Source organism: Ictalurus punctatus, chromosome 8, assembly GCF_001660625.3.
Source record: "Ictalurus punctatus breed USDA103 chromosome 8, Coco_2.0, whole genome shotgun sequence".
NCBI lineage: Eukaryota > Metazoa > Chordata > Actinopteri > Siluriformes > Ictaluridae > Ictalurus > Ictalurus punctatus.
Genome location: NC_030423.2, coordinates 19,704,501 through 19,725,149, shown reverse-complemented (window position 1 = coordinate 19,725,149; position 20,649 = coordinate 19,704,501). Strand labels below are relative to the sequence as shown.

General features: G+C 45.0%; 1 protein-coding gene and 20 non-coding genes across 22 annotated transcripts in view; all 21 read left to right on the top strand.

The window, feature by feature from the left end:
- LOC108268961 (uncharacterized) overlaps positions 1–20,649 on the top strand; it is a 65,252-nt gene that overhangs the window by 8,843 nt on the left and 35,760 nt on the right. The gene's annotated exons all lie outside the window — the stretch shown is intronic.
- trnam-cau (transfer RNA methionine (anticodon CAU)) lies at positions 348–420 on the top strand. Its single transcript has one exon. It is a non-coding gene; the product is annotated as a tRNA-Met (tRNA).
- On the top strand, positions 2,088–2,160 carry trnam-cau (transfer RNA methionine (anticodon CAU)). Its single transcript has one exon. It is a non-coding gene; the product is annotated as a tRNA-Met (tRNA).
- On the top strand, positions 2,897–2,969 carry trnam-cau (transfer RNA methionine (anticodon CAU)). The gene has a single exon. It is a non-coding gene; the product is annotated as a tRNA-Met (tRNA).
- Positions 3,240–3,312, top strand: trnam-cau (transfer RNA methionine (anticodon CAU)). The gene has a single exon. It is a non-coding gene; the product is annotated as a tRNA-Met (tRNA).
- On the top strand, positions 4,048–4,120 carry trnam-cau (transfer RNA methionine (anticodon CAU)). The gene has a single exon. It is a non-coding gene; the product is annotated as a tRNA-Met (tRNA).
- Positions 4,856–4,928, top strand: trnam-cau (transfer RNA methionine (anticodon CAU)). Its single transcript has one exon. It is a non-coding gene; the product is annotated as a tRNA-Met (tRNA).
- Positions 5,665–5,737, top strand: trnam-cau (transfer RNA methionine (anticodon CAU)). The gene has a single exon. It is a non-coding gene; the product is annotated as a tRNA-Met (tRNA).
- trnam-cau (transfer RNA methionine (anticodon CAU)) lies at positions 6,939–7,011 on the top strand. Its single transcript has one exon. It is a non-coding gene; the product is annotated as a tRNA-Met (tRNA).
- trnam-cau (transfer RNA methionine (anticodon CAU)) lies at positions 10,408–10,480 on the top strand. Its single transcript has one exon. It is a non-coding gene; the product is annotated as a tRNA-Met (tRNA).
- On the top strand, positions 11,216–11,288 carry trnam-cau (transfer RNA methionine (anticodon CAU)). The gene has a single exon. It is a non-coding gene; the product is annotated as a tRNA-Met (tRNA).
- On the top strand, positions 12,024–12,096 carry trnam-cau (transfer RNA methionine (anticodon CAU)). Its single transcript has one exon. It is a non-coding gene; the product is annotated as a tRNA-Met (tRNA).
- On the top strand, positions 12,366–12,438 carry trnam-cau (transfer RNA methionine (anticodon CAU)). Its single transcript has one exon. It is a non-coding gene; the product is annotated as a tRNA-Met (tRNA).
- Positions 13,175–13,247, top strand: trnam-cau (transfer RNA methionine (anticodon CAU)). The gene has a single exon. It is a non-coding gene; the product is annotated as a tRNA-Met (tRNA).
- trnam-cau (transfer RNA methionine (anticodon CAU)) lies at positions 13,730–13,802 on the top strand. The gene has a single exon. It is a non-coding gene; the product is annotated as a tRNA-Met (tRNA).
- On the top strand, positions 14,538–14,610 carry trnam-cau (transfer RNA methionine (anticodon CAU)). Its single transcript has one exon. It is a non-coding gene; the product is annotated as a tRNA-Met (tRNA).
- trnam-cau (transfer RNA methionine (anticodon CAU)) lies at positions 15,347–15,419 on the top strand. Its single transcript has one exon. It is a non-coding gene; the product is annotated as a tRNA-Met (tRNA).
- trnam-cau (transfer RNA methionine (anticodon CAU)) lies at positions 16,621–16,693 on the top strand. The gene has a single exon. It is a non-coding gene; the product is annotated as a tRNA-Met (tRNA).
- On the top strand, positions 18,827–18,899 carry trnam-cau (transfer RNA methionine (anticodon CAU)). Its single transcript has one exon. It is a non-coding gene; the product is annotated as a tRNA-Met (tRNA).
- trnam-cau (transfer RNA methionine (anticodon CAU)) lies at positions 19,170–19,242 on the top strand. Its single transcript has one exon. It is a non-coding gene; the product is annotated as a tRNA-Met (tRNA).
- trnam-cau (transfer RNA methionine (anticodon CAU)) lies at positions 19,978–20,050 on the top strand. The gene has a single exon. It is a non-coding gene; the product is annotated as a tRNA-Met (tRNA).

Here is a 20,649-nt window from a genome sequence, read left to right as displayed (position 1 = left end):
CTCAGAATTCTTAGCGCAGTAGGTAGAATGTCAGTCTGATTATCTGGAGGTTTTTAGGTGCAATCCTCACAGCGGGCATGGGTTTTCTTTTCAGATTACATTGAATTTGCTATGTGTGGTGGTGCTGAAGGTGCTGCTCCCGATCCAGCCTGAGTGAGGTCTCCCAGTCAGGAAGTCTAGTGTCCAGTTTCAGAGGGAGATCTTCAGGCCCTGATTGGAATGCCTTTTCAATGAAGTCCTGTGGACTGATTGTGTTGAATGCTGAACTGAACTTTTCTATGAAGACCATTGAACGCACGTGTCCTTTTTGTCCTTTTTTTTGCACACTGTTGGGATCCATGTTTTCAGCCTTGTTAGCGCAGTAGGTAGCGCGTCAGTCTCATAATCTGAAGGTCGTGAGTTCAATCCTCACACAGGGCACGGGATTTGTTTTCAGATTACGCAGAATTTGCCCTGTGTGGTGATGCTGAAGGTGCTGCTCCCCATCCAGCCTGAGTGAGGTCACCTAATCAGGAAGTGTGGTTTCCAGTTTCAGAGGGAGGTCTACAGGCCCTGAATGGATTGCATTTTCAATCAAGTGCTGTGGAATGATTGTGTTGAATGTTGAACTGAACTTTTCTAAGAAGACCATTTGAACGCACATGTCCATTTTGTCCATGGCCAGATGGCGGGTGGTGGCTTTGGGTCGTCTGTTGAGCTCTTGGGACTTGTATACAGATGTTTATACATTTTAAATACCATCAGTATACATTTTATACGCCATGGTTACACACTTGATTATTTATCAATTTCTTTTGGGTGTCGTGTTCTCAGAATTCTTAGCGCAGTAGGTAGAATGTCAGTCTGATTATCTGGAGGTTTTTAGGTGCAATCCTCACAGCGGGCATGGGTTTTCTTTTCAGATTACATTGAATTTGCTATGTGTGGTGGTGCTGAAGGTGCTGCTCCCGATCCAGCCTGAGTGAGGTCTCCCAGTCAGGAAGTCTGGTTTCCAGTTTCAGAGGGAGGTCTACAGACCCTGAATGGATTGCATTTTCAATCAAGTGCTGTGGAATGATTGTGTTGAATGCTGAACTGAACTTTTCTAAGAAGACCATTTGAACGCACGTGTCCATTTTGTCCATGGCCAGATGGCGGGTGGTGGCTTTGGGTCGTCTGTTGAGCTCTTGGGACTTGTATACAGATGTTTATACATTTTAAATACCATCAGTATACATTTTATACGCCATGGTTACACACTTGCTTATTTATTAATTTCTTTTGGGTGTCGTGTTCTCAGCATTCTTAGCGCAGTAGGTAGAATGTCAGTCTGATTATCTGGAGGTTTTGAGTGCAATCCTCACAGCGGGCATGGGTTTTCTTTTCAGATTACATTGAATTTGCTATGTGTGGTGGTGCTGAAGGTGCTGCTCCCGATCCAGCCTGAGTGAGGTCTCCCAGTCAGGAAGTCTAGTGTCCAGTTTCAGAGGGAGGTCTACAGGCCCTGAATGGATTGCCTTTTCAATCAAGTGCTGTGGAATGATTGTGTTGAATGCTGATCTGAACTTTTCTAAGAAGACCATTTGAACGCACGTGTCCATTTTGTCCATGGCCAGATGGCGGGTGGTGGCTTTGGGTCGTCTGTTGAGCTCTTGGGACTTGTATACAGATGTTTATACATTTTAAATACCATCAGTATACATTTTATACGCCATGGTTACACACTTGATTATTTATCAATTTCTTTTGGGTGTCGTGTTCTCAGAATTCTTAGCGCAGTAGGTAGAATGTCAGTCTGATTATCTGGAGGTTTTTAGGTGCAATCCTCACAGCGGGCATGGGTTTTCTTTTCAGATTACATTGAATTTGCTATGTGTGGTGGTGCTGAAGGTGCTGCTCCCGATCCAGCCTGAGTGAGGTCTCCCAGTCAGGAAGTCTAGTGTCCAGTTTCAGAGGGAGATCTTCAGGCCCTGATTGGAATGCCTTTTCAATGAAGTCCTGTGGACTGATTGTGTTGAATGCTGAACTGAACTTTTCTATGAAGACCATTTGAACGCACGTATCCTTTTTGTCCTTTTTTTTGCACACTGTTGGAGTCCATGTTTTCAGCCTTGTTAGCGCAGTAGGTAGCGCGTCAGTCTCATAATCTGAAGGTCGTGAGTTCGATCCTCACACAGGGCATGGGTTTTGTTTTCAGATTATGCAGAATTTGCCCTGTGTGGTGGTGCTGAAGGTGCTGCTCCCCATCCAGCCTGAGTGAGGTCTCCCAGTCAGGAAGTCTGGTTTCCAGTTTCAGAGGGAGGTCTACAGACCCTGAATGGATTGCATTTTCAATCAAGTGCTGTGGAATGATTGTGTTGAATGCTGAACTGAACTTTTCTAAGAAGACCATTTGAACGCACGTGTCCATTTTGTCCATGGCCAGATGGCGGGTGGTGGCTTTGGGTCGTCTGTTGAGCTCTTGGGACTTGTATACAGATGTTTATACATTTTAAATACCATCAGTATACATTTTATACGCCATGGTTACACACTTGATTATTTATCAATTTCTTTTGGGTGTCGTGTTCTCAGAATTCTTAGCGCAGTAGGTAGAATGTCAGTCTGATTATCTGGAGGTTTTTAGGTGCAATCCTCACAGCGGGCATGGGTTTTCTTTTCAGATTACATTGAATTTGCTATGTGTGGTGGTGCTGAAGGTGCTGCTCCCGATCCAGCCTGAGTGAGGTCTCCCAGTCAGGAAGTCTAGTGTCCAGTTTCAGAGGGAGATCTTCAGGCCCTGATTGGAATGCCTTTTCAATGAAGTCCTGTGGACTGATTGTGTTGAATGCTGAACTGAACTTTTCTATGAAGACAATTTGAACGCACGTGTCCTTTTTGTCCTTTTTTTTGCACACTGTTGGGATCCATGTTTTCAGCCTTGTTAGCGCAGTAGGTAGCGCGTCAGTCTCATAATCTGAAGGTCGTGAGTTCAATCCTCACACAGGGCACGGGATTTGTTTTCAGATTATGCAGAATTTGCCCTGTGTGGTGATGCTGAAGGTGCTGCTCCCCATCCAGTCTGAGTGAGGTCTCCCTGTCAGGAAGTCTAGTGTCCAGTTTCAGATGGAGATCTTCAGGCCCTGATTGGAATGCCTTTTCAATGAAGTCCTGTGGATTGATTGTGTTGAATGCTGAACTGAACTTTTCTATGAAGACCATTTGAACGCACGTGTCCTTTTTGTCCTTTTTTTTGCACACTGTTGGGATCCATGTTTTCAGCCTTGTTAGCGCAGTAGGTAGCGCGTCAGTCTCATAATCTGAAGGTCGTGAGTTCGATCCTCACACAGGGCACGCGATTTGTTTTCAGATTACGCAGAATTTGCTGTGTGTGGTAATGCTGAAGGTGCTGCTCCCCATCCAGCCTGAGTGAGGTCTCCAAGTCAGGAAGTCTGGTTTCCAGTTTCAGAGGGAGGTCTACAGGTCCTGAATGGATTGCATTTTCAATCAAGTGCTGTGGAATGATTGTGTTGAATGCTGAACTGAACTTTTCTAAGAAGACCATTTGAACGCACGTGTCCATTTTGTCCATGGCCAGATGGCGGGTGGTGGCTTTGGGTCGTCTGTTGAGCTCTTGGGACTTGTATACAGATGTTTATACATTTTAAATACCATCAGTATACATTTTATACGCCATGGTTACACACTTGATTATTTATCAATTTCTTTTGGGTGTCGTGCTCTCAGAATTCTTAGCGCAGTAGGTAGAATGTCAGTCTGATTATCTGGAGGTTTTTAGGTGCAATCCTCACAGCGGGCATGGGTTTTCTTTTCAGATTACATTGAATTTGCTATGTGTGGTGGTGCTGAAGGTGCTGCTCCCGATCCAGCCTGAGTGAGGTCTCCCAGTCAGGAAGTCTAGTGTCCAGTTTCAGAGGGAGATCTTCAGGCCCTGATTGGAATGCCTTTTCAATGAAGTCCTGTGGACTGATTGTGTTGAATGCTGAACTGAACTTTTCTATGAAGACCATTGAACGCACGTGTCCTTTTTGTCCTTTTTTTTGCACACTGTTGGGATCCATGTTTTCAGCCTTGTTAGTGCAGTAGGTAGCGCGTCAGTCTCATAATCTGAAGGTCGTGAGTTCGATCCTCACACAGGGCACAGGTTTTGTTTTCAGATTACGCAGAATTTGCCCTGTGTGGTGGTGCTGAAGGTGCTGCTCCCCATCCAGCCTGAGTGAGGTCACCTAGTCAGGAAGTGTGGTTTCCAGTTTCAGAGGGAGGTCTACAGACCCTGAATGGATTGCATTTTCAATCAAGTGCTGTGGAATGATTGTGTTGAATGCTGAACTGAACTTTTCTAAGAAGACCATTTGAACGCACGTGTCCATTTTGTCCATGGCCAGATGGCGGGTGGTGGCTTTGGGTCGTCTGTTGAGCTCTTGGGACTTGTATACAGATGTTTATACATTTTAAATACCATCAGTATACATTTTATACGCCATAGTTACACACTTCATTATTTATCAATTTCTTTTGGGTGTCGTGTTCTCAGAATTCTTAGCGCAGTAGGTAGAATGTCAGTCTGATTATCTGGAGGTTTTTAGGTGCAATCCTCACAGCGGGCATGGGTTTTCTTTTCAGATTACATTGAATTTGCTATGTGTGGTGGTGCTGAAGGTGCTGCTCCCGATCCAGCCTGAGTGAGGTCTCCCAGTCAGGAAGTCTAGTGTCCAGTTTCAGAGGGAGATCTTCAGGCCCTGATTGGAATGCCTTTTCAATGAAGTCCTGTGGACTGATTGTGTTGAATGCTGAACTGAACTTTTCTATGAAGACCATTGAACGCACGTGTCCTTTTTGTCCTTTTTTTTGCACACTGTTGGGATCCATGTTTTCAGCCTTGTTAGCGCAGTAGGTAGCGCGTCAGTCTCATAATCTGAAGGTCGTGAGTTCAATCCTCACACAGGGCACGGGTTTTGTTTTCAGATTACGCAGAATTTGCCCTGTGTGGTGGTGCTGAAGGTGCTGCTCCCCATCCAGCCTGAGTGAGGTCACCTAGTCAGGAAGTGTGGTTTCCAGTTTCAGAGGGAGGTCTACAGACCCTGAATGGATTGCATTTTCAATCAAGTGCTGTGGAATGATTGTGTTGAATGCTGAACTGAACTTTTCTAAGAAGACCATTTGAACGCACGTGTCCATTTTGTCCATGGCCAGATGGCGGGTGGTGGCTTTGGGTCGTCTGTTGAGCTCTTGGGACTTGTATACAGATGTTTATACATTTTAAATACCATCAGTATACATTTTATACGCCATGGTTACACACTTGATTATTTATCAATTTCTTTTGGGTGTCGTGTTCTCAGAATTCTTAGCGCAGTAGGTAGAATGTCAGTCTGATTATCTGGAGGTTTTTAGGTGCAATCCTCACAGCGGGCATGGGTTTTCTTTTCAGATTACATTGAATTTGCTATGTGTGGTGGTGCTGAAGGTGCTGCTCCCGATCCAGCCTGAGTGAGGTCTCCCAGTCAGGAAGTCTAGTGTCCAGTTTCAGAGGGAGATCTTCAGGCCCTGATTGGAATGCCTTTTCAATGAAGTCCTGTGGACTGATTGTGTTGAATGCTGAACTGAACTTTTCTATGAAGACCATTTGAACGCACGTGTCCTTTTTGTCCTTTTTTTTGCACACTGTTGGGATCCATGTTTTCAGCCTTGTTAGCGCAGTAGGTAGCGCGTCAGTCTCATAATCTGAAGGTCGTGAGTTCAATCCTCACACAGGGCACGGGATTTGTTTTCAGATTACGCAGAATTTGCCCTGTGTGGTGATGCTGAAGGTGCTGCTCCCCATCCAGCCTGAGTGAGGTCACCTAATCAGGAAGTGTGGTTTCCAGTTTCAGAGGGAGGTCTACAGGCCCTGAATGGATTGCATTTTCAATCAAGTGCTGTGGAATGATTGTGTTGAATGCTGAACTGAACTTTTCTAAGAAGACCATTTGAACGCACATGTCCATTTTGTCCATGGCCACATGGCGGGTGGTGGCTTTGGGTCGTCTGTTGAGCTCTTGGGACTTGTATACAGATGTTTATACATTTTAAATACCATCAGTATACATTTTATACGCCATGGTTACACACTTGCTTATTTATTAATTTCTTTTGGGTGTCGTGTTCTCAGCATTCTTAGCGCAGTAGGTAGAATGTCAGTCTGATTATCTGGAGGTTTTGAGTGCAATCCTCACAGCGGGCATGGGTTTTCTTTTCAGATTACATTGAATTTGCTATGTGTGGTGGTGCTGAAGGTGCTGCTCCCGATCCAGCCTGAGTGAGGTCTCCCAGTCAGGAAGTCTAGTGTCCAGTTTCAGAGGGAGGTCTACAGGCCCTGAATGGATTGCCTTTTCAATCAAGTGCTGTGGAATGATTGTGTTGAATGCTGATCTGAACTTTTCTAAGAAGACCATTTGAACGCACGTGTCCATTTTGTCCATGGCCAGATGGCGGGTGGTGGCTTTGGGTCGTCTGTTGAGCTCTTGGGACTTGTATACAGATGTTTATACATTTTAAATACCATCAGTATACATTTTATACGCCATGGTTACACACTTGATTATTTATCAATTTCTTTTGGGTGTCGTGTTCTCAGAATTCTTAGCGCAGTAGGTAGAATGTCAGTCTGATTATCTGGAGGTTTTTAGGTGCAATCCTCACAGCGGGCATGGGTTTTCTTTTCAGATTACATTGAATTTGCTATGTGTGGTGGTGCTGAAGGTGCTGCTCCCGATCCAGCCTGAGTGAGGTCTCCCAGTCAGGAAGTCTAGTGTCCAGTTTCAGAGGGAGATCTTCAGGCCCTGATTGGAATGCCTTTTCAATGAAGTCCTGTGGACTGATTGTGTTGAATGCTGAACTGAACTTTTCTATGAAGACCATTTGAACGCACGTATCCTTTTTGTCCTTTTTTTTGCACACTGTTGGGGTCCGTGTTTTCAGCCTTGTTAGCGCAGTAGGTAGCGCGTCAGTCTCATAATCTGAAGGTCGTGAGTTCGATCCTCACACAGGGCACGGGTTTTGTTTTCAGATTATGCAGAATTTGCCCTGTGTGGTGGTGCTGAAGGTGCTGCTCCCCATCCAGCCTGAGTGAGGTCTCCCAGTCAGGAAGTCTGGTTTCCAGTTTCAGAGGGAGGTCTACAGACCCTGAATGGATTGCATTTTCAATCAAGTGCTGTGGAATGATTGTGTTGAATGCTGAACTGAACTTTTCTAAGAAGACCATTTGAACGCACGTGTCCATTTTGTCCATGGCCAGATGGCGGGTGGTGGCTTTGGGTCTTCTGTTGAGCTCTTGGGACTTGTATACAGATGTTTATACATTTTAAATACCATCAGTATACATTTTATACGCCATGGTTACACACTTGATTATTTATCAATTTCTTTTGGGTGTCGTGTTCTCAGAATTCTTAGCGCAGTAGGTAGAATGTCAGTCTGATTATCTGGAGGTTTTTAGGTGCAATCCTCACAGCGGGCATGGGTTTTCTTTTCAGATTACATTGAATTTGCTATGTGTGGTGGTGCTGAAGGTGCTGCTCCCGATCCAGCCTGAGTGAGGTCTCCCAGTCAGGAAGTCTAGTGTCCAGTTTCAGAGGGAGATCTTCAGGCCCTGATTGGAATGCCTTTTCAATGAAGTCCTGTGGACTGATTGTGTTGAATGCTGAACTGAACTTTTCTATGAAGACCATTTGAACGCACGTGTCCATTTTGTCCATGGCCAGATGGCGGGTGGTGGCTTTGGGTCGTCTGTTGAGCTCTTGGGACTTGTATACAGATGTTTATACATTTTAAATACCATCAGTATACATTTTATACGCCATGGTTACACACTTGATTATTTATCAATTTCTTTTGGGTGTCGTGTTCTCAGAATTCTTAGCGCAGTAGTTAGAATGTCAGTCTGATTATCTGGAGGTTTTTAGGTGCAATCCTCACAGCGGGCATGGGTTTTCTTTTCAGATTACATTGAATTTGCCCTGTGTGGTGGTGCTGAAGGTGCTGCTCCCCATCCAGCCTGAGTGAGGTCACCTAGTCAGAAAGTGTGGTTTCCAGTTTCAGAGGGAGATCTTCAGGCCCTGATTGGAATGCCTTTTCAATCAAGTCCTGTGGAATGATTGTGTTGAATGCTGAACTGAACTTTTCTAAGAAGACCATTTGAACGCACGTGTCCATTTTGTCCATGGCCAGATGGCGGGTGGTGGCTTTGGGTCGTCTGTTGAGCTCTTGGTACTTGTATACAGATGTTTATACATTTTAAATACCATCAGTATACATTTTATACGCCATGGTTACACACTTGATTATTTATCAATTTCTTTTGGGTGTCGTGTTCTCAGAATTCTTAGCGCAGTAGGTAGACTGTCAGTCTGATTATCTGGAGGTTTTTAGGTGCAATCCTCACAGCGGGCATGGGTTTTCTTTTCAGATTACATTGAATTTGCTATGTGTGGTGGTGCTGAAGGTGCTGCTCCCGATCCAGCCTGAGTGAGGTCTCCCAGTCAGGAAGTCTAGTGTCCAGTTTCAGAGGGAGATCTTCAGGCCCTGATTGGAATGCCTTTTCAATGAAGTCCTGTGGACTGATTGTGTTGAATGCTGAACTGAACTTTTCTATGAAGACCATTTGAACGCACGTATCCTTTTTGTCCTTTTTTTTGCACACTGTTGGGGTCCATGTTTTCAGCGCAGTAGGTAGCGCGTCAGTCTCATAATCTGAAGGTCGTGAGTTCGATCCTCACACGGCACGGGTTTTGTTTTCAGATTATGCAGAATTTGCCCTGTGTGGTGGTGCTGAAGGTGCTGCTCCCCATCCAGCCTGAGTGAGGTCACCTAGTCAGGAAGTGTGGTTTCCAGTTTCAGAGGGAGGTCTACAGGCCCTGAATGGATTGCATTTTCAATCAAGTGCTGTGGAATGATTGTGTTGAATGCTGAACTGAACTTTTCTAAGAAGACCATTTGAACGCACGTGTCCATTTTGTCCATGGCCAGATGGCGGGTGGTGGCTTTGGGTCGTCTGTTGAGCTCTTGGGACTTGTATACAGATGTTTATACATTTTAAATACCATCAGTATACATTTTATACGCCATGGTTACACACTTGATTATTTATTAATTTCTTTTGGGTGTCGTGTTCTCAGCATTCTTAGCGCAGTAGGTAGAATGTCAGTCTGATTATCTGGTGGTTTTGAGTGCAATCCTCACAGCGGGCATGGGTTTTCTTTTCAGATTACATTGAATTTGCTATGTGTGGTGGTGCTGAAGGTGCTGCTCCCGATCCAGCCTGAGTGAGGTCTCCCAGTCAGGAAGTCTAGTGTCCAGTTTCAGAGGGAGGTCTACAGGCCCTGAATGGATTGCCTTTTCAATCAAGTGCTGTGGAATGATTGTGTTGAATGCTGATCTGAACTTTTCTAAGAAGACCATTTGAACGCACGTGTCCATTTTGTCCATGGCCAGATGGCGGGTGGTGGCTTTGGGTCGTCTGTTGAGCTCTTGGGACTTGTATACAGATGTTTATACATTTTAAATACCATCAGTATACATTTTATACGCCATGGTTACACACTTGATTATTTATCAATTTCTTTTGGGTGTCGTGTTCTCAGAATTCTTAGCGCAGTAGGTAGAATGTCAGTCTGATTATCTGGAGGTTTTTAGGTGCAATCCTCACAGCGGGCATGGGTTTTCTTTTCAGATTACATTGAATTTGCTATGTGTGGTGGTGCTGAAGGTGCTGCTCCCGATCCAGCCTGAGTGAGGTCTCCCAGTCAGGAAGTCTAGTGTCCAGTTTCAGAGGGAGATCTTCAAGCCCTGATTGGAATGCCTTTTCAATGAAGTCCTGTGGACTGATTGTGTTGAATGCTGAACTGAACTTTTCTATGAAGACCATTTGAACGCACGTGTCCTTTTTGTCCATGGCCAGATGGCCGGTGGTGGCTTTGGGTCGTCTGTTGAGCTCTTGGGACTTGTATACAGATGTTTATACATTTTAAATACCATCAGTATACATTTTATACGCCATGGTTACACACTTGATTATTTATCAATTTCTTTTGGGTGTCGTGTTCTCAGAATTCTTAGCGCAGTAGGTAGAATGTCAGTCTGATTATCTGGAGGTTTTTAGGTGCAATCCTCACAGCGGGCATGGGTTTTCTTTTCAGATTACATTGAATTTGCTATGTGTGGTGGTGCTGAAGGTGCTGCTCCCGATCCAGCCTGAGTGAGGTCTCCCAGTCAGGAAGTCTAGTGTCCAGTTTCAGAGGGAGATCTTCAGGCCCTGATTGGAATGCCTTTTCAATGAAGTCCTGTGGACTGATTGTGTTGAATGCTGAACTGAACTTTTCTATGAAGACCATTGAACGCACGTGTCCTTTTTGTCCTTTTTTTTGCACACTGTTGGGTTCCATGTTTTCAGCCTTGTTAGCGCAGTAGGTAGCGCGTCAGTCTCATAATCTGAAGGTCGTGAGTTCAATCCTCACACAGGGCACGGGTTTTGTTTTCAGATTACGCAGAATTTGCCCTGTGTGGTGGTGCTGAAGGTGCTGCTCCCCATCCAGCCTGAGTGAGGTCACCTAGTCAGGAAGTGTGGTTTCCAGTTTCAGAGGGAGGTCTACAGACCCTGAATGGATTGCATTTTCAATCAAGTGCTGTGGAATGATTGTGTTGAATGCTGAACTGAACTTTTCTAAGAAGACCATTTGAACGCACGTGTCCATTTTGTCCATGGCCAGATGGCCGGTGGTGGCTTTGGGTCGTCTGTTGAGCTCTTGGGACTTGTATACAGATGTTTATACATTTTAAATACCATCAGTATACATTTTATACGCCATGGTTACACACTTGATTATTTATCAATTTCTTTTGGGTGTCGTGTTCTCAGAATTCTTAGCGCAGTAGGTAGAATGTCAGTCTGATTATCTGGAGGTTTTTAGGTGCAATCCTCACAGCGGGCATGGGTTTTCTTTTCAGATTACATTGAATTTGCTATGTGTGGTGGTGCTGAAGGTGCTGCTCCCGATCCAGCCTGAGTGAGGTCTCCCAGTCAGGAAGTCTAGTATCCAGTTTCAGAGGGAGATCTTCAGGCCCTGATTGGAATGCCTTTTCAATGAAGTCCTGTGGACTGATTGTGTTGAATGCTGAACTGAACTTTTCTATGAAGACCATTGAACGCACGTGTCCTTTTTGTCCTTTTTTTTGCACACTGTTGGGCTCCATGTTTTCAGCCTTGTTAGCGCAGTAGGTAGCGCGTCAGTCTCATAATCTGAAGGTCGTGAGTTCAATCCTCACACAGGGCACGGGTTTTGTTTTCAGATTACGCAGAATTTGCCCTGTGTGGTGGTGCTGAAGGTGCTGCTCCCCATCCAGCCTGAGTGAGGTCACCTAGTCAGGAAGTGTGGTTTCCAGTTTCAGAGGGAGGTCTACAGACCCTGAATGGATTGCATTTTCAATCAAGTGCTGTGGAATGATTGTGTTGAATGCTGAACTGAACTTTTCTAAGAAGACCATTTGAACGCACGTGTCCATTTTGTCCATGGCCAGATGGCCGGTGGTGGCTTTGGGTCGTCTGTTGAGCTCTTGGGACTTGTATACAGATGTTTATACATTTTAAATACCATCAGTATACATTTTATACGCCATGGTTACACACTTGATTATTTATCAATTTCTTTTGGGTGTCGTGTTCTCAGAATTCTTAGCGCAGTAGGTAGAATGTCAGTCTGATTATCTGGAGGTTTTTAGGTGCAATCCTCACAGCGGGCATGGGTTTTCTTTTCAGATTACATTGAATTTGCTATGTGTGGTGGTGCTGAAGGTGCTGCTCCCGATCCAGCCTGAGTGAGGTCTCCCAGTCAGGAAGTCTAGTGTCCAGTTTCAGAGGGAGATCTTCAGGCCCTGATTGGAATGCCTTTTCAATGAAGTCCTGTGGACTGATTGTGTTGAATGCTGAACTGAACTTTTCTATGAAGACCATTGAACGCACGTGTCCTTTTTGTCCTTTTTTTTGGAAACTGTTGGGATCCATGTTTTCAGCCTTGTTAGCGCAGTAGGTAGCGCGTCAGTCTCATAATCTGAAGGTCGTGAGTTCGATCCTCACACAGGGCACGGGTTTTGTTTTCAGATTATGCAGAATTTGCCCTGTGTGGTGGTGCTGAAGGTGCTGCTCCCCATCCAGCCTGAGTGAGGTCTCCCAGTCAGGAAGTCTAGTATCCAGTTTCAGAGGGAGATCTTCAGGCCCTGATTGGAATGCCTTTTCAATGAAGTCCTGTGGACTGATTGTGTTGAATGCTGAACTGAACTTTTCTATGAAGACCATTGAACGCACGTGTCCTTTTTGTCCTTTTTTTTGCACACTGTTGGGATCCATGTTTTCAGCCTTGTTAGCGCAGTAGGTAGCGCGTCAGTCTCATAATTTGAAGGTCGTGAGTTCAATCCTCACACAGGGCACGGGTTTTGTTTTCAGATTACGCAGAATTTGCCCTGTGTGGTGGTGCTGAAGGTGCTGCTCCCCATCCAGCCTGAGTGAGGTCACCTAGTCAGGAAGTGTGGTTTCCAGTTTCAGAGGGAGGTCTACAGACCCTGAATGGATTGCATTTTCAATCAAGTGCTGTGGAATGATTGTGTTGAATGCTGAACTGAACTTTTCTAAGAAGACCATTTGAACGCACGTGTCCATTTTGTCCATGGCCAGATGGCGGGTGGTGGCTTTGGGTCGTCTGTTGAGCTCTTGGGACTTGTATACAGATGTTTATACATTTTAAATACCATCAGTATACATTTTATACGCCATGGTTACACACTTCATTATTTATCAATTTCTTTTGGGTGTCGTGTTCTCAGAATTCTTAGCGCAGTAGGTAGAATGTCAGTCTGATTATCTGGAGGTTTTTAGGTGCAATCCTCACAGCGGGCATGGGTTTTCTTTTCAGATTACATTGAATTTGCTATGTGTGGTGGTGCTGAAGGTGCTGCTCCCGATCCAGCCTGAGTGAGGTCTCCCAGTCAGGAAGTCTAGTGTCCAGTTTCAGAGGGAGATCTTCAGGCCCTGATTGGAATGCCTTTTCAATGAAGTCCTGTGGACTGATTGTGTTGAATGCTGAACTGAACTTTTCTATGAAGACCATTTGAACGCACGTGTCCATTTTGTCCTTTTTTTTGCACACTGTTGGGATCCATGTTTTCAGCCTTGTTAGCGCAGTAGGTAGCGCGTCAGTCTCATAATCTGAAGGTCGTGAGTTCAATCCTCACACAGGGCACGGGATTTGTTTTCAGATTACGCAGAATTTGCCCTGTGTGGTGATGCTGAAGGTGCTGCTCCCCATCCAGCCTGAGTGAGGTCACCTAATCAGGAAGTGTGGTTTCCAGTTTCAGAGGGAGGTCTACAGGCCCTGAATGGATTGCATTTTCAATCAAGTGCTGTGGAATGATTGTGTTGAATGCTGAACTGAACTTTTCTAAGAAGACCATTTGAACGCACATGTCCATTTTGTCCATGGCCAGATGGCGGGTGGTGGCTTTGGGTCGTCTGTTGAGCTCTTGGGACTTGTATACAGATGTTTATACATTTTAAATACCATCAGTATACATTTTATACGCCATGGTTACACACTTGCTTATTTATTAATTTCTTTTGGGTGTCGTGTTCTCAGCATTCTTAGCGCAGTAGGTAGAATGTCAGTCTCAACGCACGTGTCCTTTTTGTCCTTTTTTTTGCACACTGTTGGGATCCATGTTTTCAGCCTTGTTAGCGCAGTAGGTAGCGCGTCAGTCTCATAATCTGAAGGTCGTGAGTTCGATCCTCACACAGGGCACGCGATTTGTTTTCAGATTACGCAGAATTTGCTGTGTGTGGTGATGCTGAAGGTGCTGCTCCCCATCCAGCCTGAGTGAGGTCTCCAAGTCAGGAAGTCTGGTTTCCAGTTTCAGAGGGAGGTCTACAGACCCTGAATGGATTGCCTTTTCAATCAAGTGCTGTGGAATGATTGTGTTGAATGCTGAACTGAACTTTTCTAAGAAGACCATTTGAACGCACGTGTCCATTTTGTCCATGGCCAGATGGCGGGTGGTGGCTTTGGGTCGTCTGTTGAGCTCTTGGGACTTGTATACAGATATTTATACATTTTAAATACCATCAGTATACATTTTATACGCCATGGTTACACACTTGATTATTTATCAATTTCTTTTGGGTGTCGTGCTCTCAGAATTCTTAGCGCAGTAGGTAGAATGTCAGTCTGATTATCTGGAGGTTTTTAGGTGCAATCCTCACAGCGGGCATGGGTTTTCTTTTCAGATTACATTGAATTTGCTATGTGTGGTGGTGCTGAAGGTGCTGCTCCCGATCCAGCCTGAGTGAGGTCTCCCAGTCAGGAAGTCTAGTGTCCAGTTTCAGAGGGAGATCTTCAGGCCCTGATTGGAATGCCTTTTCAATGAAGTCCTGTGGACTGATTGTGTTGAATGCTGAACTGAACTTTTCTATGAAGACCATTGAACGCACGTGTCCTTTTTGTCCTTTTTTTTGCACACTGTTGGGATCCATGTTTTCAGCCTTGTTAGCGCAGTAGGTAGCGCGTCAGTCTCATAATCTGAAGGTCGTGAGTTCGATCCTCACACAGGGCACGGGTTTTGTTTTCAGATTACGCAGAATTTGCCCTGTGTGGTGGTGCTGAAGGTGCTGCTCCCCATCCAGCCTGAGTGAGGTCACCTAGTCAGGAAGTGTGGTTTCCAGTTTCAGAGGGAGGTCTACAGACCCTGAATGGATTGCATTTTCAATCAAGTGCTGTGGAATGATTGTGTTGAATGCTGAACTGAACTTTTCTAAGAAGACCATTTGAACGCACGTGTCCATTTTGTCCATGGCCAGATGGCGGGTGGTGGCTTTGGGTCGTCTGTTGAGCTCTTGGGACTTGTATACAGATGTTTATACATTTTAAATACCATCAGTATACATTTTATACGCCATGGTTACACACTTCATTATTTATCAATTTCTTTTGGGTGTCGTGTTCTCAGAATTCTTAGCGCAGTAGGTAGAATGTCAGTCTGATTATCTGGAGGTTTTTAGGTGCAATCCTCACAGCGGGCATGGGTTTTCTTTTCAGATTACATTGAATTTGCTATGTGTGGTGGTGCTGAAGGTGCTGCTCCCGATCCAGCCTGAGTGAGGTCTCCCAGTCAGGAAGTCTAGTGTCCAGTTTCAGAGGGAGATCTTCAGGCCCTGATTGGAATGCCTTTTCAATGAAGTCCTGTGGACTGATTGTGTTGAATGCTGAACTGAACTTTTCTATGAAGACCATTTGAACGCACGTGTCCTTTTTGTCCTTTTTTTTGCACACTGTTGGGATCCATGTTTTCAGCCTTGTTAGCGCAGTAGGTAGCGCGTCAGTCTCATAATCTGAAGGTCGTGAGTTCAATCCTCACACAGGGCACGGGATTTGTTTTCAGATTACGCAGAATTTGCCCTGTGTGGTGATGCTGAAGGTGCTGCTCCCCATCCAGCCTGAGTGAGGTCACCTAATCAGGAAGTGTGGTTTCCAGTTTCAGAGGGAGGTCTACAGGCCCTGAATGGATTGCATTTTCAATCAAGTGCTGTGGAATGATTGTGTTGAATGCTGAACTGAACTTTTCTAAGAAGACCATTTGAACGCACATGTCCATTTTGTCCATGGCCACATGGCGGGTGGTGGCTTTGGGTCGTCTGTTGAGCTCTTGGGACTTGTATACAGATGTTTATACATTTTAAATACCATCAGTATACATTTTATACGCCATGGTTACACACTTGCTTATTTATTAATTTCTTTTGGGTGTCGTGTTCTCAGCATTCTTAGCGCAGTAGGTAGAATGTCAGTCTGATTATCTGGAGGTTTTGAGTGCAATCCTCACAGCGGGCATGGGTTTTCTTTTCAGATTACATTGAATTTGCTATGTGTGGTGGTGCTGAAGGTGCTGCTCCCGATCCAGCCTGAGTGAGGTCTCCCAGTCAGGAAGTCTAGTGTCCAGTTTCAGAGGGAGGTCTACAGGCCCTGAATGGATTGCCTTTTCAATCAAGTGCTGTGGAATGATTGTGTTGAATGCTGATCTGAACTTTTCTAAGAAGACCATTTGAACGCACGTGTCCATTTTGTCCATGGCCAGATGGCGGGTGGTGGCTTTGGGTCGTCTGTTGAGCTCTTGGGACTTGTATACAGATGTTTATACATTTTAAATACCATCAGTATACATTTTATACGCCATGGTTACACACTTGATTATTTATCAATTTCTTTTGGGTGTCGTGTTCTCAGAATTCTTAGCGCAGTAGGTAGAATGTCAGTCTGATTATCTGGAGGTTTTTAGGTGCAATCCTCACAGCGGGCATGGGTTTTCTTTTCAGATTACATTGAATTTGCTATGTGTGGTGGTGCTGAAGGTGCTGCTCCCGATCCAGCCTGAGTGAGGTCTCCCAGTCAGGAAGTCTAGTGTCCAGTTTCAGAGGGAGATCTTCAGGCCCTGATTGGAATGCCTTTTCAATGAAGTCCTGTGGACTGATTGTGTTGAATGCTGAACTGAACTTTTCTATGAAGACCATTTGAACGCACGTATCCTTTTTGTCCTTTTTTTTGCACACTGTTGGGGTCCGTGTTTTCAGCCTTGTTAGCGCAGTAGGTAGCGCGTCAGTCTCATAATCTGAAGGTCGTGAGTTCGATCCTCACACAGGGCACGGGTTTTGTTTTCAGATTATGCAGAATTTGCCCTGTGTGGTGGTGCTGAAGGTGCTGCTCCCCATCCAGCCTGAGTGAGGTCTCCCAGTCAGGAAGTCTGGTTTCCAGTTTCAGAGGGAGGTCTACAGACCCTGAATGGATTGCATTTTCAATCAAGTGCTGTGGAATGATTGTGTTGAATGCTGAACTGAACTTTTCTAAGAAGACCATTTGAACGCACGTGTCCATTTTGTCCATGGCCAGATGGCGGGTGGTGGCTTTGGGTCTTCTGTTGAGCTCTTGGGACTTGTATACAGATGTTTATACATTTTAAATACCATCAGTATACATTTTATACGCCATGGTTACACACTTGATTATTTATCAATTTCTTTTGGGTGTCGTGTTCTCAGAATTCTTAGCGCAGTAGGTAGAATGTCAGTCTGATTATCTGGAGGTTTTTAGGTGCAATCCTCACAGCGGGCATGGGTTTTCTTTTCAGATTACATTGAATTTGCTATGTGTGGTGGTGCTGAAGGTGCTGCTCCCGATCCAGCCTGAGTGAGGTCTCCCAGTCAGGAAGTCTAGTGTCCAGTTTCAGAGGGAGATCTTCAGGCCCTGATTGGAATGCCTTTTCAATGAAGTCCTGTGGACTGATTGTGTTGAATGCTGAACTGAACTTTTCTATGAAGACCATTTGAACGCACGTGTCCATTTTGTCCATGGCCAGATGGCGGGTGGTGGCTTTGGGTCGTCTGTTGAGCTCTTGGGACTTGTATACAGATGTTTATACATTTTAAATACCATCAGTATACATTTTATACGCCATGGTTACACACTTGATTATTTATCAATTTCTTTTGGGTGTCGTGTTCTCAGAATTCTTAGCGCAGTAGTTAGAATGTCAGTCTGATTATCTGGAGGTTTTTAGGTGCAATCCTCACAGCGGGCATGGGTTTTCTTTTCAGATTACATTGAATTTGCCCTGTGTGGTGGTGCTGAAGGTGCTGCTCCCCATCCAGCCTGAGTGAGGTCACCTAGTCAGAAAGTGTGGTTTCCAGTTTCAGAGGGAGATCTTCAGGCCCTGATTGGAATGCCTTTTCAATCAAGTCCTGTGGAATGATTGTGTTGAATGCTGAACTGAACTTTTCTAAGAAGACCATTTGAACGCACGTGTCCATTTTGTCCATGGCCAGATGGCGGGTGGTGGCTTTGGGTCGTCTGTTGAGCTCTTGGTACTTGTATACAGATGTTTATACATTTTAAATACCATCAGTATACATTTTATACGCCATGGTTACACACTTGATTATTTATCAATTTCTTTTGGGTGTCGTGTTCTCAGAATTCTTAGCGCAGTAGGTAGAATGTCAGTCTGATTATCTGGAGGTTTTTAGGTGCAATCCTCACAGCGGGCATGGGTTTTCTTTTCAGATTACATTGAATTTGCTATGTGTGGTGGTGCTGAAGGTGCTGCTCCCGATCCAGCCTGAGTGAGGTCTCCCAGTCAGGAAGTCTAGTGTCCAGTTTCAGAGGGAGATCTTCAGGCCCTGATTGGAATGCCTTTTCAATGAAGTCCTGTGGACTGATTGTGTTGAATGCTGAACTGAACTTTTCTATGAAGACCATTTGAACGCACGTGTCCATTTTGTCCATGGCCAGATGGCGGGTGGTGGCTTTGGGTCGTCTGTTGAGCTCTTGGGACTTGTATACAGATGTTTATACATTTTAAATACCATCAGTATACATTTTATACGCCATGGTTACACACTTGATTATTTATCAATTTCTTTTGGGTGTCGTGTTCTCAGAATTCTTAGCGCAGTAGGTAGAATGTCAGTCTGATTATCTGGAGGTTTTTAGGTGCAATCCTCACAGCGGGCATGGGTTTTCTTTTCAGATTACATTGAATTTGCTATGTGTGGTGGTGCTGAAGGTGCTGCTCCCGATCCAGCCTGAGTGAGGTCTCCCAGTCAGGAAGTCTAGTGTCCAGTTTCAGAGGGAGATCTTCAGGCCCTGATTGGAATGCCTTTTCAATGAAGTCCTGTGGACTGATTGTGTTGAATGCTGAACTGAACTTTTCTATGAAGACCATTGAACGCACGTGTCCTTTTTGTCCTTTTTTTTGGAAACTGTTGGGATCCATGTTTTCAGCCTTGTTAGCGCAGTAGGTAGCGCGTCAGTCTCATAATCTGAAGGTCGTGAGTTCAATCCTCACACAGGGCACGGGATTTGTTTTCAGATTACGCAGAATTTGCCGTGTGTGGTGATGCTGAAGGTGCTGCTCCCCATCCAGCCTGAGTGAGGTCTCCCAGTCAGGAAGTCTAGTGTCCAGTTTCAGAGGGAGATCTTCAGGCCCTGATTGGAATGCCTTTTCAATGAAGTCCTGTGGATTGATTGTGTTGAATGCTGAACTGAACTTTTCTATGAAGACCATTTGAACGCACGTGTCCTTTTTATCCTTTTTTTTGCACACTGTTGGGATCCATGTTTTCAGTCTTGTTAGCGCAGTAGGTAGCGCGTCAGTCTCATAATCTGAGGGTCGTGAGTTCAATCCTCACACAGGGCACGGGATTTGTTTTCAGATTACGCAGAATTTGCCCTGTGTGGTGATGCTGAAGGTGCTGCTCCCCATCCAGCCTGAGTGAGGTCACCTAGTCAGGAAGTGTGGTTTCCAGTTTCAGAGGGAGGTCTACAGACCCTGAATGGATTGCATTTTCAATCAAGTGCTGTGGAATGATTGTGTTGAATGCTGAACTGAACTTTTCTAAGAAGACCATTTGAACGCACGTGTCCATTTTGTCCATGGCCAGATGGCGGGTGGTGGCTTTGGGTCGTCTGTTGAGCTCTTGGGACTTGTATACAGATGTTTATACATTTTAAATACCATCAGTATACATTTTATACGCCATGGTTACACACTTGATTATTTATCAATTTCTTTTGGGTGTCGTGTTCTCAGAATTCTTAGCGCAGTAGGTAGAATGTCAGTCTGATTATCTGGAGGTTTTTAGGTGCAATCCTCACAGCGGGCATGGGTTTTCTTTTCAGATTACATTGAATTTGCTATGTGTGGTGGTGCTGAAGGTGCTGCTCCCGATCCAGCCTGAGTGAGGTCTCCCAGTCAGGAAGTCTAGTGTCCAGTTTCAGAGGGAGATCTTCAGGCCCTGATTGGAATGCCTTTTCAATGAAGTCCTGTGGACTGATTGTGTTGAATGCTGAACTGAACTTTTCTATGAAGACCATTGAACGCACGTGTCCTTTTTGTCCTTTTTTTTGCACACTGTTGGGATCCATGTTTTCAGCCTTGTTAGCGCAGTAGGTAGCGCGTCAGTCTCATAATCTGAAGGTCGTGAGTTCGATCCTCACACAGGGCACGGGTTTTGTTTTCAGATTATGCAGAATTTGCCCTGTGTGGTGGTGCTGAAGGTGCTGCTCCCCATCCAGCCTGAGTGAGGTCACCTAGTCAGGAAGTGTGGTTTCCAGTTTCAGAGGGAGGTCTACAGACCCTGAATGGATTGCATTTTCAATCAAGTGCTGTGGAATGATTGTGTTGAATGCTGAACTGAACTTTTCTAAGAAGACCATTTGAACGCACGTGTCCATTTTGTCCATGGCCAGATGGCGGGTGGTGGCTTTGGGTCGTCTGTTGAGCTCTTGGGACTTGTATACAGATGTTTATACATTTTAAATACCATCAGTATACATTTTATACGCCATAGTTACACACTTGATTATTTATCAATTTTTTTTGGGTGTCGTGTTCTCAGAATTCTTAGCGCAGTAGGTAGAATGTCAGTCTGATTATCTGGAGGTTTTTAGGTGCAATCCTCACAGCGGGCATGGGTTTTCTTTTCAGATTACATTGAATTTGCTATGTGTGGTGGTGCTGAAGGTGCTGCTCCCGATCCAGCCTGAGTGAGGTCTCCCAGTCAGGAAGTCTAGTGTCCAGTTTCAGAGGGAGATCTTCAGGCCC